At 45.8% G+C, this 22,692-nt stretch overlaps 1 long non-coding RNA gene across 1 annotated transcript in view; it reads right to left on the bottom strand.

Moving 5' to 3' along the window:
- The window catches only part of LOC128930975 (uncharacterized), a 45,057-nt gene that overhangs the window by 16,818 nt on the left and 5,547 nt on the right, over positions 1–22,692 (bottom strand). Inside the window, exon 3 of the long non-coding RNA XR_013528321.1 lies at positions 15,426–15,589. This is a non-coding gene — a long non-coding RNA (uncharacterized LOC128930975). The remainder of the gene's footprint in view (positions 1–15,425; positions 15,590–22,692) is intronic.

The raw sequence follows: 22,692 nt of genomic DNA, 5'->3' as shown, positions 1-22,692 counted from the left end.
ACCAGATTTGAAGGGAGACAGACGGCAATACAGTAATGGTAGAGGATTTCCACATCTCACTTTCAACAATATACAGGTCATCCAGACAGAAAACCATAAGGACCCAGCCAACTTTAACAACAGTATAGACCAAATGAACCTATCAAATATAAACCTAACATTTCAATGAACTGCAACAGAATATATACTCTTTTAAAATGAACATAAAACAATTTCTAGCATAGATCCTATGTTAGACTACAAAATAAGCCTTAACAAATTTAAGAAGACTGAAATAATATTAAACATCCTTTCCACTCACAATGGTATTAAATTAGAAATAAATAACAGGAGAAAAATCCCAAATTTACAAATACGTAGAAATTAAACAACATACTCCTGAATACTGAGTCAGAGAAGGAATCAAAAAAGAAAGTGAAAAAGTATCTTGACACAAGTGAAAATGGAAAAACGACATATGACCCTTATGAGATGGTGTAAAAGCAGTTCTAAAAGGGAAGTTTATAGCGACAAGTGCCTACATTTAAAAAAAGAGAAATATTTCAAATGAACAATCTAATATTATACCTCAAATAACTAGAAAAGAGCAACTAAATACAAAGTCAGCAGAAGTAAGAAAATAAGAAAGAATGGAGCAGAAAAAAATGAAATAGAGTCTAGAATGACAACAGAAAGATCAACAAAACTAAGATTTGCTTTTGGAAAGATAACACTGACAAATCTTCAAAAGGAGAAAAAAGGAGATGACTCTCAGATAAGTATAATTATAAGACATTATAACTGGTAACAAAGAAAAACAAAGGATCATAAGAGACTATGAACAATTATGCACAAATTGGATAACCTAAAAGAAATGGATAAATTCCCAGAAACATACATCCAATAATATTAAACCATGAAAAAAATGAAACTAAGAGGAGACAAATAAAGAGTAACGAGATGAAATCAGTAATCAAAAACTCCTAACAAAGAAAAAGTCCAGGACCTGATGGATACGCTGGCAAACTCTAACATTTACAGTAGAATAATTGTTAATCTTTCTCGCAAGCTTCAAAAAGAAATTGAATGATAGGGAACATTTACAAACTAATTTTATAAGGTCAGCATTACCCTGCTACCAAAGGCAGACAAGTACACTACAAGCAAAGAAAAGTACAGGCCAAAATTCCTGGTAAACAAAGATGCAAAAATCCACAACAAAATACTAGCAAACCTAATTTGACAGCATGTTAAAACAATTATATACTGTGATCTCTGAGATACAAATATAGTTCAATATGTACAATTTGATACGTCAATTTAACAGAATGTGGGATAAAAATATAACTATCTTAATAGTACAGAAAAAGCATTCCATGTAATTCAACATCCTCATAATTAAAAAAAAAATCTCTCCACAAATGAAACACAGAAGGAATGTATCTCAACACAATGAAGGCCATAGACCATAAGTTTATAGACTAACATACTCAATGTTAAAAAGTTGAAAATTTTTCCTCAAAGATCAGGAATGAAACAAGGAAGCCAACTCACATCAGTTCTCAGTATTATACCCAGAAGTCACAGCCAGAGCAAGTAGGCCATAAAAAGACATATGAGACATGCAAATCAGAAACAAAAAACGTACAATTATCCATTTGCAGATAACATACTCTTACATATAGAAAACCCCAACAACTCCATCAAAAACTACTAAAACTAATAAACAAATTCAGTAAGGTTACAAGATACAAAATCAACATACAAAAATGGGTTGTGTTTCTATATACACAATGAACTATCCAAAAAGGAAATTTTTAAAAAATCCCATTTACAATTGCATCCAAACATAAAATACGAAGGAACAAATTTAACCAAGGAGTTAAAACTTCTACACATTAAAATCTATAAAACATTAGTGGGAAAAAAAAACCCTAAAGCTACAAATAAATAAAAAAAATATTCTGTGTGAAGCAATGCTTACTAGCTCTTATAATCAGCTGGCTGATTATTCTACTTCCAGCTTTTCCTTAAAAAATTAAATTTCAGACACACATAAGAGAGGAAAAATTCTCCAAATTATCTGTGTCTACTTCTGAATAAGAGTCACAAACTCTACAATTAGATCATACAGATTGAGTTCCATTAAGCTTTTCCATTAGTACACATAGATTGTTTCATTTTTCATTAAACATAGATATGGTTATTCCTAAAGCAACAACTATATTAAATGCAATTTTTAAAGGGAAACATAGGAATACTCATGTTTTGGGTAGTCCTTTTCTAACTAATCAAATAGTGGTTAAATCTCCAATACATTGTGCCCAAGTCTTAATTTACAAAGATGACTGAAGGATAACATGGAGAGTCTGATGCCATTAAGAGATTTTTAATATTCAGAGTTGCTGAAGAAACAAGATGCACAGCATGCCACACAGGGCCTCATGGGAAAGACACTAAGGTGGTCAGGAGGCAGAAGACAAGAGCAAGAACATTTAGGCCACTGCCTTTACTGGGGGTTCTATAGGAAACAGGCAGGGCAAGATTGGGTTTGGCTAGCTTGAACAATTTTAGTAGGCGTTGGGCTATAGGGGTCATCCCTAGTTGCCTGGCTCATGGCTCTGGGATGATTCAAGCACAAGAATATTGCCTCTTGGTATATCTGGACCAGTTATAGGAGGTTGACTAATGGTTAAGTTTAACTGTTAAAGAGGGACAGCTCTTCTCTCCCTAGGAAATAACCTTTTAAAGAGAGTAAAAAACTTCATTACCATAGTTGACCTAAAAGCAGCCACCAATTAAGAAAGTGTTCGAGCTCAATATTTAAGTATTTCAATTCTACTCACTTTACTGAACACCTAACATCACATTGCACTAATCTATTAGTAGAAGCAACAATGTTAATATAAGTAACAAAAGCATTCTCTCCTGTGTAAGTTTATATCAGACTGAAATAACAGCCCAACTATAATAACTTATATTCTAAACACCATATTAAACTGTTAACCCAACTCAGGCATGTCCTTAAGGAAAGATTTAAAAAAGTAAAAGAACTCGGCAAACCTTACCCCCACCTGTTTACCAAATACATTACCTCAAGCATTACCAGTATTAGAGGCACTGCCTGCCCAGTGACATATGTTCAATGGCTGTGGTACCCTGACTGTGTAAAGGTGGCATAATCACTTGTTCCCCAAATAGGGACTTGTATGAATGGCCACACAAGGGTCTAACTGTCTCTTACTTTTCATCAGTGAAACTGATCCATCCCTGAAGAGGTGGATATGACCAAATAAGATGAGAAGATCCTATGGAGCTTCAATTTCCTAACACAAACAACACTCAAAAAACATACAGGCATTAACTTATCATCCATGCATTAAAAATTTTGGTTGGGGTGACCTTGGTGTACAGCAACCTCCAAACAGTATAAACTAAGACCACGCTAGTCTAACTAAATTAACAGACATTGGCCCAATAACTTGGTCAACGGACCAAGTTACCGTATGGATAGGAGAAAAATCCTATTCTAGAGTTCATATCGACAATGGGGTTGACCACCTCAATGTTAGATCAGGATATCCCAATGGTGCAGCCACTATTAAAGGTTCGTTTTTCAAACAATTTAAGTACCACATGATGTGAGTTCAGACCAGAGACACCCAGGTAGGTTTTTATGTATTCAATATTTCTCCCAGTATGAATGAACAAGAGAAATAGAGCCTACTTTACAAAGTGCCCAAACCCAACAGATGATATTATCTCAATCTAACAATTTTCCCTGCCTGAGAACAGGGTTCATTAAGATGGCAGAGCCCAGTACCCACATAAGACTCAAAGCTTTACACCCAGAGGTTCAGTTCCTCTTCTTAACACCAAGTTCATGATGAACCTCCTCCTCCTAAGTATTCCTGCCCTAATCGGCATTTCTAACACTCATCAAACAAAAAATTCTAGGCTATATACAACTATGTAAAGGGCCCAACATCATAGGTCCCTACACAATACTTCAACCATTCGCCAATGAAACTTTTCATAAAAGAATCTTTATGACCCTCCACATCTACTATAACCCTTTACATAACTGCTCCTACCTTAGCCCTTTCCATTGCCCTCCTATGAGCTCTTCTCCCCAGACCAGATCCCCCAATCAATTTCAACTTAGGCCTTCTATTTATATTAGCTACATCAAGCCTGGCCATTTTTATTCCATTCTATGATCCGGATGAGTACCCAATTCAAACTGTGCACCAATTGGTGCATTACAGACTGTAACCCAGACAATTTCACATGAAGTCACCCTAGCCATCATTCCATTATCAGTCCTACATTTTATATACACTCATTACAACACAAGAACATTTCTGACTTCTACCATCCTGACTCCTAGCCATAATATGATTTATCTCCACATTAGCAGAAACCAATCAAGCTCCTTTGGTCCTAAGAGAAGGAGAATCAGAACTCATCTCAGGTTTCAACACTGAATATGCTGCAGGTTCATTCACTCTCCTTTATAGTGGAATACATAAATATTATAATAAATGCCTTAACTACACTATTTTTCTAGGAGCACTCCACACCATAATTTCACCAGAACTTTACACAATAAATTTAATCACCAAACCCTTCTCTTAACCACCCTATTTTTATGAATTTAAATGAATCCTCAGTTCTCCTATGACCAGCTAATACATTTATTATGAAAAAATTTTTTATCACTTACACTAGCACTATGCATATGATATCTATCTCAATACCTATTCTAATGTCCAGCATCCCACCCCAAACACAAGAAATGTGTCCAGAAAAAAAGAGTTACTTTGATAGAGTAAATTATAGAGTTTTAAATCCTCTTTATTTTAAGGCTATAGAAATTGAACCCACACCTGAGAATTCAAAACTTTCCGTGCTATGTATTATGCACTAAAGTAAGGTCAGCTAAACAAGCTTATTGGGCCCATATCCCAAAAATGTTGGTTTAATCCTTCCTGTGCTAATTAACCCACTAGCTCAACTCACCATCTCCCTTGCTATTTTTACAGGAACTTTCATTACACAATTATGCTCACACTGATTCCTCATCTGTGCAGGTTCAGAAATAAATTTATCAGCCACCATGCCGATCCTAATAAAAAACATAAGCCACCGCTCCACAGAAGCAGCCACCAAAACTTCCTAACACAAGCAAGCACATCATAATTCTTAAAATAGCTATTCTTTCTAACAACATGCCCTCCGGAAAATGAACAATTACCCCTCACATTAACCACCTTTCACCCATAATAATAGCTCTGGCAATAAAACAAGGAATAGCCCCCCCTTTCACTTTTGACTCCCAGAGGTAAGCTGAGAAACCCCCCAATACCTGCCATACTTCTCCTCACATGGCAAAAACTACCTCCCATCTCATGTAACTTCAAATCTTTCCATCAATCAACACAAATAACCTCCTATTAATTTCAATTTTAACCATTATAATTGGCAGCTGAGGAGGACTTAATCAAACACAACTATGTAAAATCCAAGCCTATGCTTCGATTACCCATATAGGATGAGTAATAGCAGTATTAACCTATGACCCAAACATCACCATCCTAAACTTACTTATCTACTATATTCTAACAGCTTCTATATCCATAATACTTAACTTAAACTTGAATACTAAAACGCTATCACTATCCCACACCCAAAATAAACTAATGTAATTAATACCTATTATTGCAGTAATTCTATTATCCCTAAGAGGCATACCACCATTAATAGGAGTCTCTCCTAAATAAGAAAGCTAACAAGAGTTAACAAAAACAATAACCCAATTATTCCAATTACTATAGCGATAATAACTACAAAATCTATACTTTCACATATGCCTAATTTACTCTATTTCAATAACAATATTTCCTACATCCAACAACATAAAAATAGAACGACAATTTGAAAACATAAAACCCATACTGTTCCTTCCTCCACTGATCATTTTTTTCACTCTCCTTCTACATATAACCCTGTCAATATTAATCACAACTAAGAGCCTTCAAAGCCCTCAGGAAGTAAATTATACTTAATTTCTGTATCAATTTTATGTACTGCAAAACTTTACTCTGCATCACTTGAATGCAAATCAACTACTTTCATTAAACCAAGCCCTTCCTAGATGGATGGGACTTTAACGCACAAAAATTTAGTTAACAGCTAAATAACTTGTCAACTGGCTTCAATCTGCTTCTCCTGCCATAAGAAAAAAAAAGGCAGGAGAAGTCCCAGCAGGATTGAAGCTGCTGCTTTGAATTTGCAATTCAATATGATAGTATCTCCGCTGGACTGGTAAAAAGAGGCCTATTCCCCTGTCTTTAGATTTACAGTCGAATGCTTCCTCAGCCATTTTACCTTTTTCTACCTATGTTCATCAACTACTGATTATTTTCAACTAATCATAAAGATATCAGAACATTACATCTATTACTGAGTGTACAAGCAGGAATAGTAGGCACAGCCCTAAGCCTCTTAATTCCATCAGAATTAGGCCAGCCAGCAATCCTACTAGGAGACCACCATATCTATAATTTTACTGTCACCACTCACACACTTATTATAATTTTCTTCATAGTAATACCAATCATGACCGGAGTCTTTGGCAACTGAGTTTTCCCTCTATAATCGGTGCCCTGATATAGCATTCCTTCAAATAAATAACAGAAGCTTCTGACTTCTCCCCACATCCCTTCTACTCCTACTTGTGTCCTCAGTACTAGAAGCCGGTGCTGGAACCGGCTGAACAATCTATCCTTCCCCAGCAGGAAGTCTGGCACACACAGGAGCCTCCGTAGATTTAACTATCTTCTCACTCCACCTAGCAGGTATTTGTTCTATCCTAGGAATCATAAATTTTATTACCATAATTATTAATATAAAACCTCCAGCCATAAGCCAATACCAAACACCCCTTTTTGTCTGATCCATCCTTATTATAGCAGTTACTCTACTTCTTTCTCTCCCTGTTCCAACCACTGATATTACTATATTACTAACTGTAACCTTAATAATACCTTTTTTGATCCTGCTAGTGGAGGTGACCCTATTCTATACCAACATTTATTTTGATTCTTTGGGCACCCCGAAGTCTAAATCCTTATCCTACCAGATTTTGGAATGATTTCTTTTATTGTAACATACTATACCAGCAGAAAAGAACCATCTGGGTATAGGTAGAATATGAGCCATAATATCAGTTGGTTTCCTAGGCTTTATCATATGGGATCACCACATATTCACAGTAGGAATAGGTACAGATACACGAGCATACTTTTCCTCCACCACTGTAAGTATCATTATCCCTACCGGAGTAAAAGTCTTTAGCTGATTGGCCACATCACACGGTGGCAACATTAAATGGTCTCCTGCAACACTCTGAGCTCTAGACTTTATCTTTCTCTCCACAATACGTGGCTTAACAGGAATTCTATCAGCCAATTCATCATTAGACATTATTTTACATGACACACATTATATATTAGCCCATTTCCACTATGTCCTATCAATAGGGACAGTGTTTGCCATGATAGCAGGCTTAATCCACTGGCTCCCTCTATTTGCAGGCTACACACTTAAGCAAACCTATGCTAAAAATCACTTCACCATTATATTTGTAGGTGTAAACTTAACTTTCTTCCCACCACATTTTCTCAGCCTATCTGGAATACCTGGATGATACTCCAACTACCCCGATGCATCACTGCATGAGATATTATTTCATCTGCAGGCTCATTCATCTCATTAACTGCAGAGGTACTGACAGCCTTCATAGTCTGAGAAGCCTCTTTCTCAAAATGAAAGTTTTTCCCATTGAACAATTAAATAACTAATAATGACTTTATAGCTGTCTCCATTTTTATTACACATGCAAAGAATCAGCCTATGTAAAATCTTAAATGAAAAAGGGATTCAAATCTCCAGAAACTGGTTTCAAGCCAATCCCATAAACCCTACAACTCTTTCAAGAAGATACTAGTAAAATAATTACATAAAATTGTCAAAGTTAAATTACAGAGCAAACTCTGTATATCTTAATGGCCCACCCAACCCAGCCGGGACTCCAAAATGCCACATCCCCTATTATAGAAAAAGAAATCGTTTTCCATTTGTGCACACCCTGCCCTGGTACATGGTCCTGGCCGTAACCCCATACCTGGCCCTGTCACTAGCCCTGTTACTGGTCCTGCCATGGCCCTTGCCCTGTTCTGGCTTTGTCTTGGTTCTGACATTGCCCTTCCCTGGTCCTGGTCCCAGCCTTGTCCCTGCCCCTGCATTTCTCTGGCATTGATCTGGACCCAGGTCCTGCATTGGACTTGCCCTACCTTTGTCCTGCCTTTGCTCTGTGCTATCCTGGACTGCCTCTGCTGTGTGCCAATGCTAACCTGGCCCTGCCTTGTACTGGTCCTCCCATTGCCCTCCCAAACCCTATCCTGGCCCTGAATCCTCCCTGGGCAGGCCCAAGCATTGTATTGGATCAAACCTGACTCAGCCCAGCACATTCCCTGACCCTGCCTCAGCCCTAGCACTTAGAATTCACTGTCACTCAGTCCTGGCACTACCTGGCCCTGCCTTGGTACTTGCTCTGCCCTCTCTGTGGTCTGGCTCTGGTTCTGCCCTGGTCATGGTCCTGCAATATTCTGGGGCTTGGCCCTAACCTTGTACAGACCCTGACCCACCATGGCCCTGACCCCTTCGGTGCTCTGGCCTCACCTTCACCCTGCATTGGTCTTACACTGGTCCTTTTCTACTCTGGTTCTGCCTTGGCCCTGGCCCTGCCTTCTCCTTGAACTTTTCCTGGTCTTGCCCAAGGCTGACCCCAGGACTAATCTGTCCATGACCTAGTCCTGGTCCTGACCTCCTCCGCCCTGTTCCAGCCACACACTGTGCCCTCTGCTTGTCCTAACCCTGTTCCTATTCCTGCCACTGCTATGGCCCTCCCCTGCTTTTAGCCATGCCCTGTACTACCTTAGTCCTGCTCTGGCCTGGCCCTACACTGGCTGTGTCCTGTCCTGGCTCTACCTTTGCCTAGTCCTGGTCCTGTTCTGGGCCTGCCCTTACCTTGGAAACTTGCTGGCACTGCCCTCTGTCTGGCTCTATCACCAACCCAGGCTTGGCCTGGCCAATGGTGGCCCTGGCAATACCCTGGCCCCCACTGGCTGTGCCTTGGCACTGGACCCATCCTATGATTGCTTGGCCCTGGTGCTTCTTGGCCCAGGATTTTCCTTGGACCTGCCCTGGCTATGACATGGTGCTGGCCACACACTGTCCATTCCATGGATTTGAACCTTCCCTGCTGTGGTTCTGCCCTGGCTCTACCCTTCCCTGGTCTGCCTTAGCCCTATGTATCCCAGTCCTGCCTTGGCACTGACCTTGCTGTGACCTTATGCTAGTCTTGCCTAGCTTGAGCCCTGCCTTCAGCCTGTGCAGGCTCTGGATCTGACCTAGCCCTCCTCTTGCCTTGGCCCCTGACCCTTCTCTGGCCTTGCACTTGTCCTGGCCCCTTTCTGGCACCGTCTTTTTGGGGGCCCTGCTCTGTCCATATCACGACTCTGGGCTTGCATGTGCCTGTCCTGTCATAGCCTGGCCCTTTTCTAGTCCTGCTCTGGCACTAGCCCTACCCTGTCTTGGTTTTGTACAACCTGTATCTGCCCTTTCCTGCCCTGGCTTTGTGCTGGTCCTGACCACGACCTGTGCCAAGTTCTGGTCCTGCATTTTCCCTGTCCTGGCCCTCGTTTTTCCCTGTTTCTGACTTTGTCCTGGTCCTGGTCTTGGTACTGTCATAACACTGGCTGTGACCCTGCCTCTCATTTCTCCCTGGCCATGACCCAGCTCAGGTTCTGTCCAGGCTCCAGCCTGACCCCAGTCCTGGTTCTGCCCTGGCTGACCCATGACTGGGCACTGCATTACCCAGTACCCTGGCCCTGACTTGCCCAGGACCCTCATCCTGTCACTTGTTCTTCCATGTTCCTGACCCTCTCTTGGCCCTGGAACTGTCCTGACTCTGGTCTTGTCCTGCTTCTGGCCCTGGTACTGTCATGGTCCTGACGTTTCCCTGGCCCTATCCTGCAGTGTCCTTTCCTTGGCCCTCTGCTACACTGTACTTGTTTCTGCCATGAACCAGTCATGCCATTACCCTATCTTACCCTGAACAGTTTGTGCTCTGGCCTTGGCCCTTTTCTGGACCTGTCCTGACCCTGTCTTAACTTTTGCCCTGCCCTGATTTGGTGGTCTTGTCATATCCCTGGCCCTGGCCCTTTCCTTTTCCAGGCCCTGACCCTGGACCACAGGTCTCTCCTGGACCTTCCCTACCCATTCATTCCCTGGTCTTGTTCTCACCCTGAAATGATCCTGTACTGACACTCTCTGCCTTGGCCCTGGCCCTACATTTTCCTTACCCTGGCCTTGCACTGTCATCCTCTGTTATGGCCCTGTAATGGCCCCAGAATACCCTGGCCCTGTTCCTAGTTGTACCCCAGCTATGACCCCTGCCCTGCTTTTTGCTATGCCTTGTACTATCCTAGCCCTGCCCTATTTTGGAACTGGCCCTAACCAGGCCTTGCACTGCCCTCTCCCTGCTTTTGCTTCTTGCTGGTTCTGGTTCTGCCTTGATCTTGCCCTCCTCTGGACCCTCCATGTTTCTGCTTTCTCCTTGGCTCTGCATCTGCTGTGGCCCTGGCCCCAGCCTAGACATGGCCACAGTGTCTTAGAGCCTGACCTTACATTGCTTCTGGCCTGGGTCTGACCTTGCACAATCCTAGTTCTACCCTGGTCCTGACCTCACTCACCCTGCTCCTGGTCTTGCCACTCTGACCTGGCCCTAGCCCTGACCTTGACCACTGGCTCATGCTCCTAACCCCGGTCCTGCCATGGTGCCGACCCTATCATGGTCCTGCCCCAGTCTTGTCCTAGACCTGGCCATGGCACTAACCCTGTCCTGGTCCTGACCTGCTTAAGGCCTTATCATGACACTGGCCTGGCCCTGGCCCTGATTTGCCTGAGTCCTAACCCAGTACACACTCTTCTGGCCCTCGCCCTGACTCTGGCCCTATCACTGTCTGTACCTAACCCTGTTGCTGGTCCTGCCATGTCCCTGACTCTGGCCCTGAGGATCTTTCTTTGCCTTGTTCCTGACATTGCCCTTTTTCCTAGTCCTGGTCCCAGCACTGGCCCTGCCTCAGCACTTCTCTGGTTCTGGTCCAAACCCCAGCCCTGCAATGGACTTGCCCTACCTTTATCCTGTGTGACCCCGGTCTTGTCCTGCCCTGTCCCGGTGGTGACTTGGCCTTGCCATGGTCTGGTCCTCCCATTGCCCTGCCTATCCCTTCCCTGGTTGTGCCCTGGACCTGTACTGATCCTGACCCCTCCCTGTTTATGTCTTCGATCTGACCCTGACTCAGCTATGGACCTTCCCATATCCTTCCTCAGCCCTTGCACTTGGAGCTGTCATTCAGCCCTGGTACTACCTCGTCCTTCCTTGGGACTTTCCCTGCCCCATGGTCTGGTTCTGGTACTTCCCTGCCTTGCCCTGAGCTGGCCCTGGCCCTGGCCCTGGCCCTGACCCTGGTCCTATCCTTATCCTGTCCCTGATCTACATGACCCTGCCCCTGCAAGCTCTGACCTTCCCCTTCCCCTGAAATTGTCCTGCTCTTCCCTGGCTCTGTCTTGGCTCTGGCCCTGCCTTCTTATCAGACTTGCCCTCACCCTGCTCTGGGATGACAACCCCAGGCCTACTCTGTCCATGGTATAGTCTGGCCCTGCACTGCCCTCCTCTGCCCTGGCCCTGCCATGCCCAGAGCCCAGTGTTTTCCCTGGCCCTACTCCTAGTCCTCCCCTGCATTTGGCCAGGCCATGTGCTACCTTGGTCCTGCTTTGCTCTGGTCCTACCCTTAACCATACTCTGCCCTGGACCTGCTTTTGTCATTTCCTGGTTCTGCACTGGCTCTATCCATGCTCTAGACCTTTCCTGAACCTGGACTTGGACTGGCCCTGTCCTTGATGCAGCCATGCCCTGTCACTGAATCTACCTTATGGCTGACTTGGTCCTGGTCTATCTTGGTCCCGTCTTGTCCCTGGACCTTCCCTGGTTATGGTATGGCACTGATCCTGCCTTGTTCAAGCCATGGACCTGACCATGCCCTGGCGATTGCATGGCTTTGCCCTTCACTGGCCCTGTCTTAAACCTGTGCTCTCCTAGTCCTGTGTTAGCTTTGACCTTGCCCTGGCCCTCCTCTGGTCTGCTGTGGCCCTCCCTTCCCTTTGTCTTGCCCTGGCCTGACTCTGGTTCTCACACAGCCCTGTCCTTACCTTAGCTCCTCCGTGGCCCTGCCTTTTCCTTGGCCCTTCAGTGACCTTGCCCTTGTCCTGGCTCCTTTCTGGCCCTGTCTTGTTGTGGGCCCTGCCGGGTCCATGTTCTCAGCATGGCCTTCTGTGACCACACTCTGACATCCTCTTGCTGCATTCTTGCTCTACACTGGCCCTATCCTGCCTTTGCTCTGCACTACCCTATCCCTGCCCTACCTTGCCCTGGTCCTGAACCTGCCCTGTTCCAAGCCCTGGCCGTGCCATGTTCCTGGCTCTTTCTGGCCCTGCCCTGTTTCCACACAGCCCTGGCCCTCATCTTTGTCCTTTCATGTCCCTGGCTCTTACCCTGCCCCTGAATTTTTCCTGGCCATGACCCAACCCTCATCCTACCCTGGGTCTTGCCCTGCCACAGTTCTGGTCCTATCCAAGCTCTGCTCCTGCCTTAGCACAGTCCTGACTGGGCAATGCCATTTTCCTTGCCCTGCATTGCCAATATGAGGGTGTTAACCCAGCTCTGGTTCTGTCATGGCCCTCACTTGGCCATGGCCCTGATCTTACCCATTCCTCCAGCCATCCTCCTGTCATTCTCTATCCTGGCCCTGTACTGGCCACACCATACCCTGGCCCAGTGTTTGCCCTTGCCCTGATCCTCATCCTTCCCCTACTATGGTCCTACCCTGCATTTGGCCAGGCTGTGCTACCTTAGTCCTACTCTGCCCTAGCCCTACCCTACCTTGGCCCTACCTTTGGTTTCTCCTGGTCCTGGTTCTGCTCTGGATCGGCTCTTGCCCTGTACCCTAACTGGTCCTGCCCTGATCTGGCCCTGTCCCTCACCCAACCTTGACCTGTCCCTAAACTGGCCCTGGCAACGTACACGCCCTGCAATTACTGTGCCTTGACACTAGACCCACCCTATGTCTGCTTTAACCCTGGCCCCTCCTTGGCTCTGCATTTACCTGCCCTGCCCATAGCAATGTGCTGACGCTGCCCATGCCATTGAATTGACCCTGACCTGGTCCTGTCATTCTGTGATTCTGTCCTGGCACTAGCCCTGCCTTAGTCCTGTGCTATTTTAGTCCTAACTTGTCCCTAACCTTGCCCTAGCCCTACCCTGGCTTGATGTGTCCCTCCCTACTCTGGTCTTCCTCAGTCCTGGCCCTGCCTTTGGCCTCCTCTGACTCAGGTTCTGAAATGGCCATTCTTGCCTTCAACCCTCCCTGGCTTGCTTTTTCTCTGGCACTTCTTTGGCCTTTTCCTTACCCTTTGCCTTCCCTGTCCCTGCCTCTACTCTGACCCCTATCTGCCCTGCCCTTTCCTTGTCCCTGTACTACACTGGCCCTAGCAGGCCCTACCCCTTACCTGGACCTGGGCTGGCCATGCCTTCACTGTGACCCTACCTTTTGTCCTGACCTTGGTCCTGACATGACCCCAGGCTTGCCAATGCTCATGATCCTTGTCCTGTTCTAGCTGTGACCTGTACTTGGACATGCCATGGGCCTGATTTGTCCCATCCTTGCCTTGGCCCTTCCCTGCCCTGTCTCCACCACATCCTTGCCTGTTCTGCTCTCTCCCAAGACTGACCTGGCCATGCCATGGTCCAGTAGTGTCATTGCCCTGGCCTATCCTACCATGGTTGTGCCCTGGACCTCATCCCTGCTGGACCTGTCCTCACCCTACCTTGACTTTTTCTCTACTCTGTATGGACTGGCTCTGGATCTACCCTACCATGGTCCTTCCCTGTCCCTGCCATATCCCTGACCATAACCCTGCTCTTATCCAGGCCTGACCCTGACCCTTCCTGGTCCATGCCACTGACCTGGTCCTGCTCTGTACTGGTATAGCCCTTGTCTTGACCCACCCTTCCCTGCTGTGCCCTGGCTGTGTCTTCACCCTGCCCTAGCTCTGCCCTTGACCTACTCTGGCTTAGACCCTGACCTGGCCCTACCTTGGCCCTTAACCTAGCTTTGACTAGGCCCCACACGGGACCTGGCCCTAGCCCAGACCTGGTCCTACACTTTGGCTTGCAATAACCCTGAATCTGCCATGGTCCTGTACTGGACTTGGAGGTATCCTGGCCCTGAATTGATGTGGACCAGCCTTGGCTTGTCCCTACTTTGGCCCTACCATTGTCTTTCCCTTTCTGCCCTGTCTTGGCACTGAAATGACACTACAACATCCCAGTCATACCAATGCCCTGACCTACCCTGCCTTGCCTGTGCCCTGGCCCTGGTCCCACACTTGATTTTCACTGTCCTTTCCTCAGCCCTGGCCCTACCTTAGCACTGTCCCTGCCTTCTCTATGAACCAGCTCTGGCCATGCCCTGCCATGACCATACCTTGTCACAGTCCTGGCCCTTCCCCCACCCTGGTCCTGATCCTTAACCTACTCAGGCCCTTCCTTAGACTTGCCCCTCTGTTACGGCCCCACCCTGGCAATAACCTACATCCTGGTCCTGGTCCTGCCCTGCTTGAGGCCTTACCCTGGTTCTTCCCTGGTCCTGATCCTATCTGACCCTGAAATGTCTGGCATTACCCTGGTCTTGCACTGCTCTGGGCCTGACTCTGGCACTGTTACTGCCCTGGCCGCAGCCCAGTTGCTGGTGATGCTATGGTCCTGACACTGTCCCCAGACCCTGGCCATGACATGAACCTGCCCTATCCTTGCCCCTGTCCTGTCCCTACCCCGGCCATCCCCTGTCCTTTCCTTGGTCTTGGTACCATCCTGGTCCTGCCTCTGCCTTGGCCCTCCCCTAGGTTTGACCCTACCCTGGCCATCACTCAAGAGTTGGCTGGGCCCTGTCATGGACCTGACCACAGCACAGACCCAGCACTTTGGGATGCTGATGCAGACGGATCACTTGAGGTCACAAATTCATGACCCGCCTGATCAATGCTGTGAAACTCTATCTTTACTGAAAATATAAAATGTAGCTGGGTGTGGTGGCAGGCACCTGTAATCCCAGCTACTCAGGAGGCTAGCACAAGAAAACTGCTTGAACCCGGGAGGCAGAGGTTGCAGTGAGCCCAGACTTTAACGGGCAAAATAGTTCCAGGTTTCTAAAGCTGAGTGTTCTGAGCAGTAAGCTTTGAATCCTGAAAAATTTACTTACCAGAACATTCTTCAGTGATGTCCAAGAAGTGAGGTGTGTCTGCTCTGCAGAGATGAGTCAGGAGTAGTCAAGAAGCAGGTGGCTTGTCAACTCTGCCACACCAGAAATGATGCTCAGCAGGGCTTAGCAACAGCAATCTCCCCTCTGAACCCACAAGGTAAAGTCTAGGAGGAAACAAGAGGGGAGTTAGCCATGTTACAGAGGAACTCCTGAGGTTGGGAGGTCCCACAGGAAGGAAAATGCCAGGGAGACAGAAGCTTCTGACCAGTGTTCTCAAGTGGATTGTAATTAAAAAGTAGCTTTGGCAGCCATCCCAGAGCAAGCTTATGAGAGATGGGGTGACACAGCTGCCTGGCAGTTCTGGAGTTAAGCCCGGCCCTGGAGAAGCTGAAGTCCAGGGTGCTACCTGCATCTGCATGGCTGGAATCAAGTCCATCACTTATTCTCCTCTTCCCTCCAAACTGTCACTGTAAGATCCTGCTCTGCCACTTACTAGCTGTGTGACCTTAGGCAAGTTACTTAATGTTTCTGAGCCTCAGTAAATGGCAGCTAATATTATTGTTTATTGTTATCAAAAATGGTTACATTTTTATAGGGTCACACATGGCCATTATCAGTTAGAACTGGGAAAGGCAAACATTTCTTCTGACGCATTAGATGATAAATATTTAGACACTGTAAGCCAACAAGCATTACATATATACATGTATATAGTTCATACATACACAGCTACAAGTACTCAGACACGGGCTCTTTCGCCAATGGCAATGACTTTCTGGCCAAGACTGGATTGATCAGTGGTCCTTCTCATGTGACATTTTCATGTGAAGTGTCAAAGGCTGCTGCCTTCTCTGCCCTGTCATTACACAACACTGAGTGAGCCCACTCTGGTCCCACTCCTGAAACCTCAGGACTGGGATCAGGAAGTGAGAGGCCAGGGGCCTCTCTTGCCCTGAAGTTCTAGCTACAGCCCCAGCTCTGGGCTCACCCAGGGCTCGTGTTTGTGCACTCCCAGGCCAGTGTGGGTTACACTGTGCCCCCTGCTTAGAACACCCAGGGATGCCGAAATGAACAAAATGTGTCAGTGGCCAGAGAGAAAGGCAACAGCTAGTGTGGCCACTCGCTGGGGACTCCCCTGCATCCCTGGGCCGGTGTGGATAGAATGATAGAAAGATAAGAAACCTGAATATACCAGTTATGGGTAATGCAATTTACATAGTAATGAAAAGTCTCCTGTCAAAGAAAAACACAAGAATCATGGTTTTACTGATGAATTCAATGAAACATTTTTAAAAGAGCTAATACCAATTTTATTCAAAATATTTCCCCAAAAATGAAGAGGAAGGAATATGTCCAAACTTGTTTTATGACGCCAGCACTATCCTGGTACAAAAATCAGACCAAAACAAGACACAAAAAAGAAAAAGGCAAATAAACCTGATGAACACAGATACAAAAAATCCTCAACAAAATACATGAAAACTGCATTTGACAAGACAATAAAAGGATCATCTGCCATGATGAAGTGCGATTCATCTGAGAAACAGGAGGATGATTCAATAAACACAGATACATAAATATGCTACATCACATTCAGCAAATCAAAAAAACCATATAATCATTTCAGTAGATGCTGAAAAACGTAAAATTCAACAGTCCTTCATAATAAAAATTCAAAAAGCTATTTCATTGCTGCTGCCACCAACGAAAGATACCTAGGGATAACCAGAAAGTTGGAAGATCCCACAACAAAAGCAATAAATCAGATGAAAGTATTAAAGCAGGCACATGTAAATGGAAATATATCCCATGTCCAAGCACTATGAAGAATGTTAAAATATACATTACCCAGTGAGATCTACAGAATCAATGCAATCCACATGAAATTACAAAAGATATTCTTCATAGAAATAGAAAAAAAAGCATCCTAAAATTCACAGACATCCAAAATACTTCAGATAGACAAAAGAATCATGAATATAAAGAAAAAAGCTAGAAGCATCAAAACACGTGATTTCAAAATATATTACAAATCTATAGTAACAAATACAGCATAATACTGGCCAAAAAAGGTGCAAGTGAGAGACAGAGAGAGACAGACAGACATAGAAGAATGACAGACAGACATACACAGATGAAACAGAATAGAGAACTCAGAAATAAATTAATGCCTTTACAGGAAACTCATTTTTAACAAAGGCACGAAGAACACACCTTTGGAAAAGACAATCTCTTCAATAAACTGCTAGGAAAACACAACACCCACATGTACAAGAATAAATCTAGAACGTTATCTTACCAAATACAAAAACCTACTCAAAATAAAGATTTAAATGTAGGACCTGAAACTATGAAACTACTAGAGAAGAAAACAGCTTAAATGCTTCATGAAATTCATTAGGAAAAGGGATTTTCAAATAGACATCAAAAGCACAAGCAACAAAAGCAAAAAGAACCAAATGCAATTACATTCAAATTAGAAACTTCTGTGAAGTAGAGGAAGCAATCAGAAGAATGCGGAAACAATCCAGAATATGGAAGTATCTGCAAACTATGCCTCAGGAAAGCGGTTAATACACAAAACAAAGAACTCAAACTACTGAGTTTGAGTTCCTAATACCTATTGTCCTTCTAGTATTTGCTGTATGTGAAGCTGCAGTAGGCATAGCCCTACTAGTCACAATTTCCAACACATATGGCCTAAGCCGTGTGCAGAACTTAAACTACAGGTGCACACCACCACGCCTGGCTAATTGTTAAATGTATTGTAGAGGTGGGATCTCACTATGTTACGCAGGCTGGTCTCAACCTCCTGGGCTCAAGCAATCCTTCACCCTTCGCCTTCCAAAGTGCTGAGATTACAGATGTGAGCCATTTCACCATTTCACTAATCTTTAGACTAATTAAATTCATGTCCAAAAAATACATGTTTATTGTAAAAACAAATTAGGCAATGTGGAAAGATGTAAAACCAAAATCTTTTTCCTTCTTCTCTTCGTCTTATGCCCTGGGTGTGAACTCTGCTAATATTTGGTTTGTCTTTCTCACATCCTCTATCTCTTATATAGCTGGGATAATATGTGAGGTTTCACCAATTATGGTTTCCCCATCCCACACTCCCTTTTCTCTGGATTCCTCCTCCAATTACCATTTGGGGGAATAGATGCAAGATATCCATTGTTTACGGAAGCTGTCACAGTGGAATCAGTGAAGAAATATGCCAAATTCTTGAGTTTTAAGACAAGAGTTCTCAACTCAGACATAAGATCCAAAAATTGAACAAATAGTATATTGGCTCAATCAGTTTTTTCACACTCTTCCCAACCCCAGACTAGATAAAGCTGAGTTGAGGGAAGAGGTGAAATGGGGCGGAAGTAATGATAAAAGCAGTCATGGTCTCCAAGAAGGGATATCCCTGTATCCTACTTAGGGGTTAGATGTAAAGAAGTATGAGAAACTATTATTGAATTCTCCAGATAAAGTTTGGGGATGCAGGTGCAGAAGTGGCAGTGACACACTTCCACCTGGAGGTCTGGGGAGCAGACACCTCTCCCTGAGACTGAGATATAAAGTATATCCCCAAGCCTAGGAGCCAGGCTAAGAAAAAAGAACAATTCATAATTAACTAAGCTTAAATGTAAAATGCCTGAATTTACCAAGAAATGACCATGACTAATTTTCTGCCACTATGAGAATTGGAGATTCCAAAGAAAGGTAAAATTGTATAATGGAACAATAAAAAAAGTTATATTCTGTACACCCTAAAAAATAATTTAAAAATATAAAAAATATTATCCCCAAAATTTGGGATATCATACTACTACCAGCAACATAACTTTTAAAAAATAACAATCGGAATCAACACAGCCACCCATAGCTTATTTATTAGCCTCTTTGCACTATTACGCTTTTGCCAACCCAACAACCCACCCAGCCTCTCACTGACTTTCCTTTCAGACCCATTAACATCCCCTCTTCTAATTTTAACAGCTGATTACTACCCCTTATAATTCTAGCTACTCAACATCACGTAGCCACTGATTCTTTCCCACAAATAGCTCTATATTTCCACACTAATTCTTCTACAAATTTTTCTAATTATAGCATTCACAGCCACAGACCTAATTATATTTTATATTCTATTTGAAGCTACATTAATCCCCATTCTAATCATCACTACCCGCTGAGGGTATCAGCCAGAATGTCTTAATGGAAGCTCATATTTCTTATTTCATATACTAGGGGATCCCTCCCCTTACTTATTACATTCCTATATATCCAAAACATCTCATCACTAAATATACTAAACAATAACAAATATAACCCAAGAATTATTATGTTCTTGAACTAATAACACCACATTGTTGTCATATACGATGGCTTCCATAGTCAAAATATGTCTATACAGACTTCACCCATGACTTCCCAAAGGCCATGTAGAAGCCCCTATTGCTGGCTCAATAGTACTTGTGGCAGTATTACTAAAATTAGGGGGCTATAGCAAAATACAAATCACCCCGAACCCTCTTTATCCCTGCATTGTCCCTGGACCTTCCCTGGCTACAGTACGGAGCTGACCCTGCTCTGTTTATGCCATAGACCTGACTCTGATCTGGCCCTGCCATACCGTGGTTCGAACCTGGCAATGTCAGGGCTCTACCCTTCCCAGGACCTGACTTTGCCTTGTCCTAGTCCTGCCTCAGCCATGGCCTTTTCCCTGGCCCTCCCCACCCGTTGCCTTCACCTTTCCATGGCCCTTCCTTTTCCTTGGCCATTCTCTGCCCTTGTCCTTGTCATGGCCCCTTTCTGGCCCTGACTTGTTGTGGGTCCTCTCCTGTCCATTTCCCAACCCTGGTATTCCCTGTCCCCGCCCTGCCATCCCTGGGCACTGTCTTTACTTTATACTGATTTTGCCTTCTCTTGGCTCTGCACTACCCTAGTTCTGCCCTGACCTGGCCCCCAGTTCATCCTGACCTTATCCTGTGCCAAGTCCTGGTACTGCCACGTTCCTGCCTTGGCCTTGATTCTGCACTGCTTTTGGCCCTAATCTAGGTCCTATCATGTCCCTGGCTGTGACCCTGTCCCTGGTTTTTCCCTGACCATGACCCACCCAGGTCCTGCCCTAGCACAACCAACTGGGCACTGTACTCCCCAGTGCCCTGCCCTACAATTCCCATGCCAGGGTGCTGCTCTAACCCTAATACTGCTTGGGCCCTGACTTGCCCATGACCCTCACCCTGCCATAGCCCTCACTCTGACTTGGCCTGGTCCTGCCCTTTCATTCATTCATGCCTGTCATTCTTACTTTGCTTCTGGCCCTGCCCTGGCCACTACCTGCCCTAGCCTTTCCTTGTCTCTCTGCTATGCTGGCCCTGCCATTTCCTGGATCTGCCTTGGCCCTGCCCTTCTCTGACCCTACCTTGGTCCTGTGCTATCCTAGTCTTGCCTCAATGCTGACATTGCCCTTAGTCTATCCTAGCCTGACATGACCCTCCCTACACTGGCCATATCCAGCCCTTGTCTTACACTACCCTGGCTGTAATTCTGACCTGGCCTTGCCCTTGTCTTAGCCCCTCCCTGACACTGCCTTGTTGTGGGCCCTGCTGTCCATGTACCAGCCCTGGGTATCTCTGTCGCTGCCCTGCCATACCCTGACACTGTCCTCACCCTACACTGTCTGCCTTGCTTTGCTTCTGTGCTACCTTAGCCCTGGCTTGCCTAGGACCTGAGCTTGTCTAACCTTACCTTTTCTCAAGGTCTGACCCTGCCATGTCCCCGGCATTGCTCTGGTTTTTCCCCATGTCTTGACCTCTCCTGGCCCCATCATGTCCCTAGCTGTGACCCTGCCCTTGTTTATTCCCGAGCCATGACCCAGCCCCAGTTTGCCCTCATCCAGTCCTGACTAGGCATTGCTGTACCCACTTCCCTGGCCCTACCCTATCCTTGTCTTGGTCATGTGCTACCCTGTACCTTCCCTGGAATTGTGCTTGCCATGGTTTGATTCTGGCCCTACTGCTCCTGCTGACTCTGGTCCTGTCATGGTACCCAGCCTGCCAGTGGTCACTGTCCTGGCCCTGTTCTGGCCCTGACCTGGACGTGGACATGTCCTAAGCCTGATTTGTCCCAGCCATTCCTGGACCTGTCTCTGACCTAGTCTATCAGGTCCCTGCATATACTGCCCTTTCCTGGCACTGCCATGGTCCAGTCATGGCATTACCCAGTCTTACCCTACACTGGTTGTGCCCTGTTTCTGGCCTGCCCTAGCCCCTTCCTGGATTTGCCCTGACCCTGACTTGGCTTTTGCCCTGCTCTCTCTATGGTCAGGCTCTAGCCCTGTCTTGCCCTTCCCTGCAATGGTGCTATTCTGTCCTTATCCAGATCCTGAGCCTTCCCTGGTCTGGACCCTGGCCCTTCCCTTGCTCTTCCTTGCCCCACCATGTCCTGGTCTTGCCCTCACCCTGCACTGACCCTTCATCGGCCCTCTCTGCATTGGCCTGCCCCTGGCCCTGAGTGTGCCTTCTCCCTGGCCTTGCCTTGGCCCTACTCTGTCATCCTCTAACCTGGGCCTGTATTTGCCCCACCATACCCTGGCCCAGTGCTTGCCCTGTCCCTGTTCCTAGGCCTGCCCCTGCTATGACCATGCCCTGCTTTTGGCAATACCGTGTGCTACCTTACTACTGCTCTGCCCAGACCCTATCCTGCCCTGACCCAACTCTGACTGGGCACTGGACTACTCTGGCCCTGCCCTGCCCAACCCTACCCATGTCCAGGACCTGCTCTGGCACTGTCTCTGGTCCTACCATGGCTCTGACCCTGACACCAGTCCTGCCATAGTCCTGACCCTGACTTGGTCCTGTCCTACCCTGGCCTTTCTTTGGCCCTGTGCTACACTGGCCCAGCCCCAGCATGTACTGCCTCTTCCCTGGACCTGGGCTGGCCGTGCCTTCATCTGACCCTGATTTTTGTCCCAACCTTGATCCTGACAGGACCCCAGGCTGTCAGAGGTCATATTCCTGGTCCTGTTCTGGCCGTGACCTGGACTTGGACATGTCATGTGCCTGATGGGTCCCGTCCTTGCCATGGCCCATCCTTGCCCTGTCCCCACCATGGCCTTGCCTGCTCTGCTCTCTCCCAGGACTGACCTGGCCCTGCATTAGCCTAGTCATGTAGTTTCCCTGGCCTACCCTTCCCTGGTTATGTCCTGGCCCTGGTCCCTCCCTATACCTGCCCTAACCCTGCCTTGGCTTTTCTCTACCCTCTCTATGGA

Source organism: Callithrix jacchus, chromosome 17 (genome assembly GCF_049354715.1).
Source record: "Callithrix jacchus isolate 240 chromosome 17, calJac240_pri, whole genome shotgun sequence".
Lineage (NCBI taxonomy): Eukaryota > Metazoa > Chordata > Mammalia > Primates > Cebidae > Callithrix > Callithrix jacchus.
Note: the sequence above shows the minus strand (reverse complement) of the source record. Positions and strands in the feature narration are given on the sequence as shown.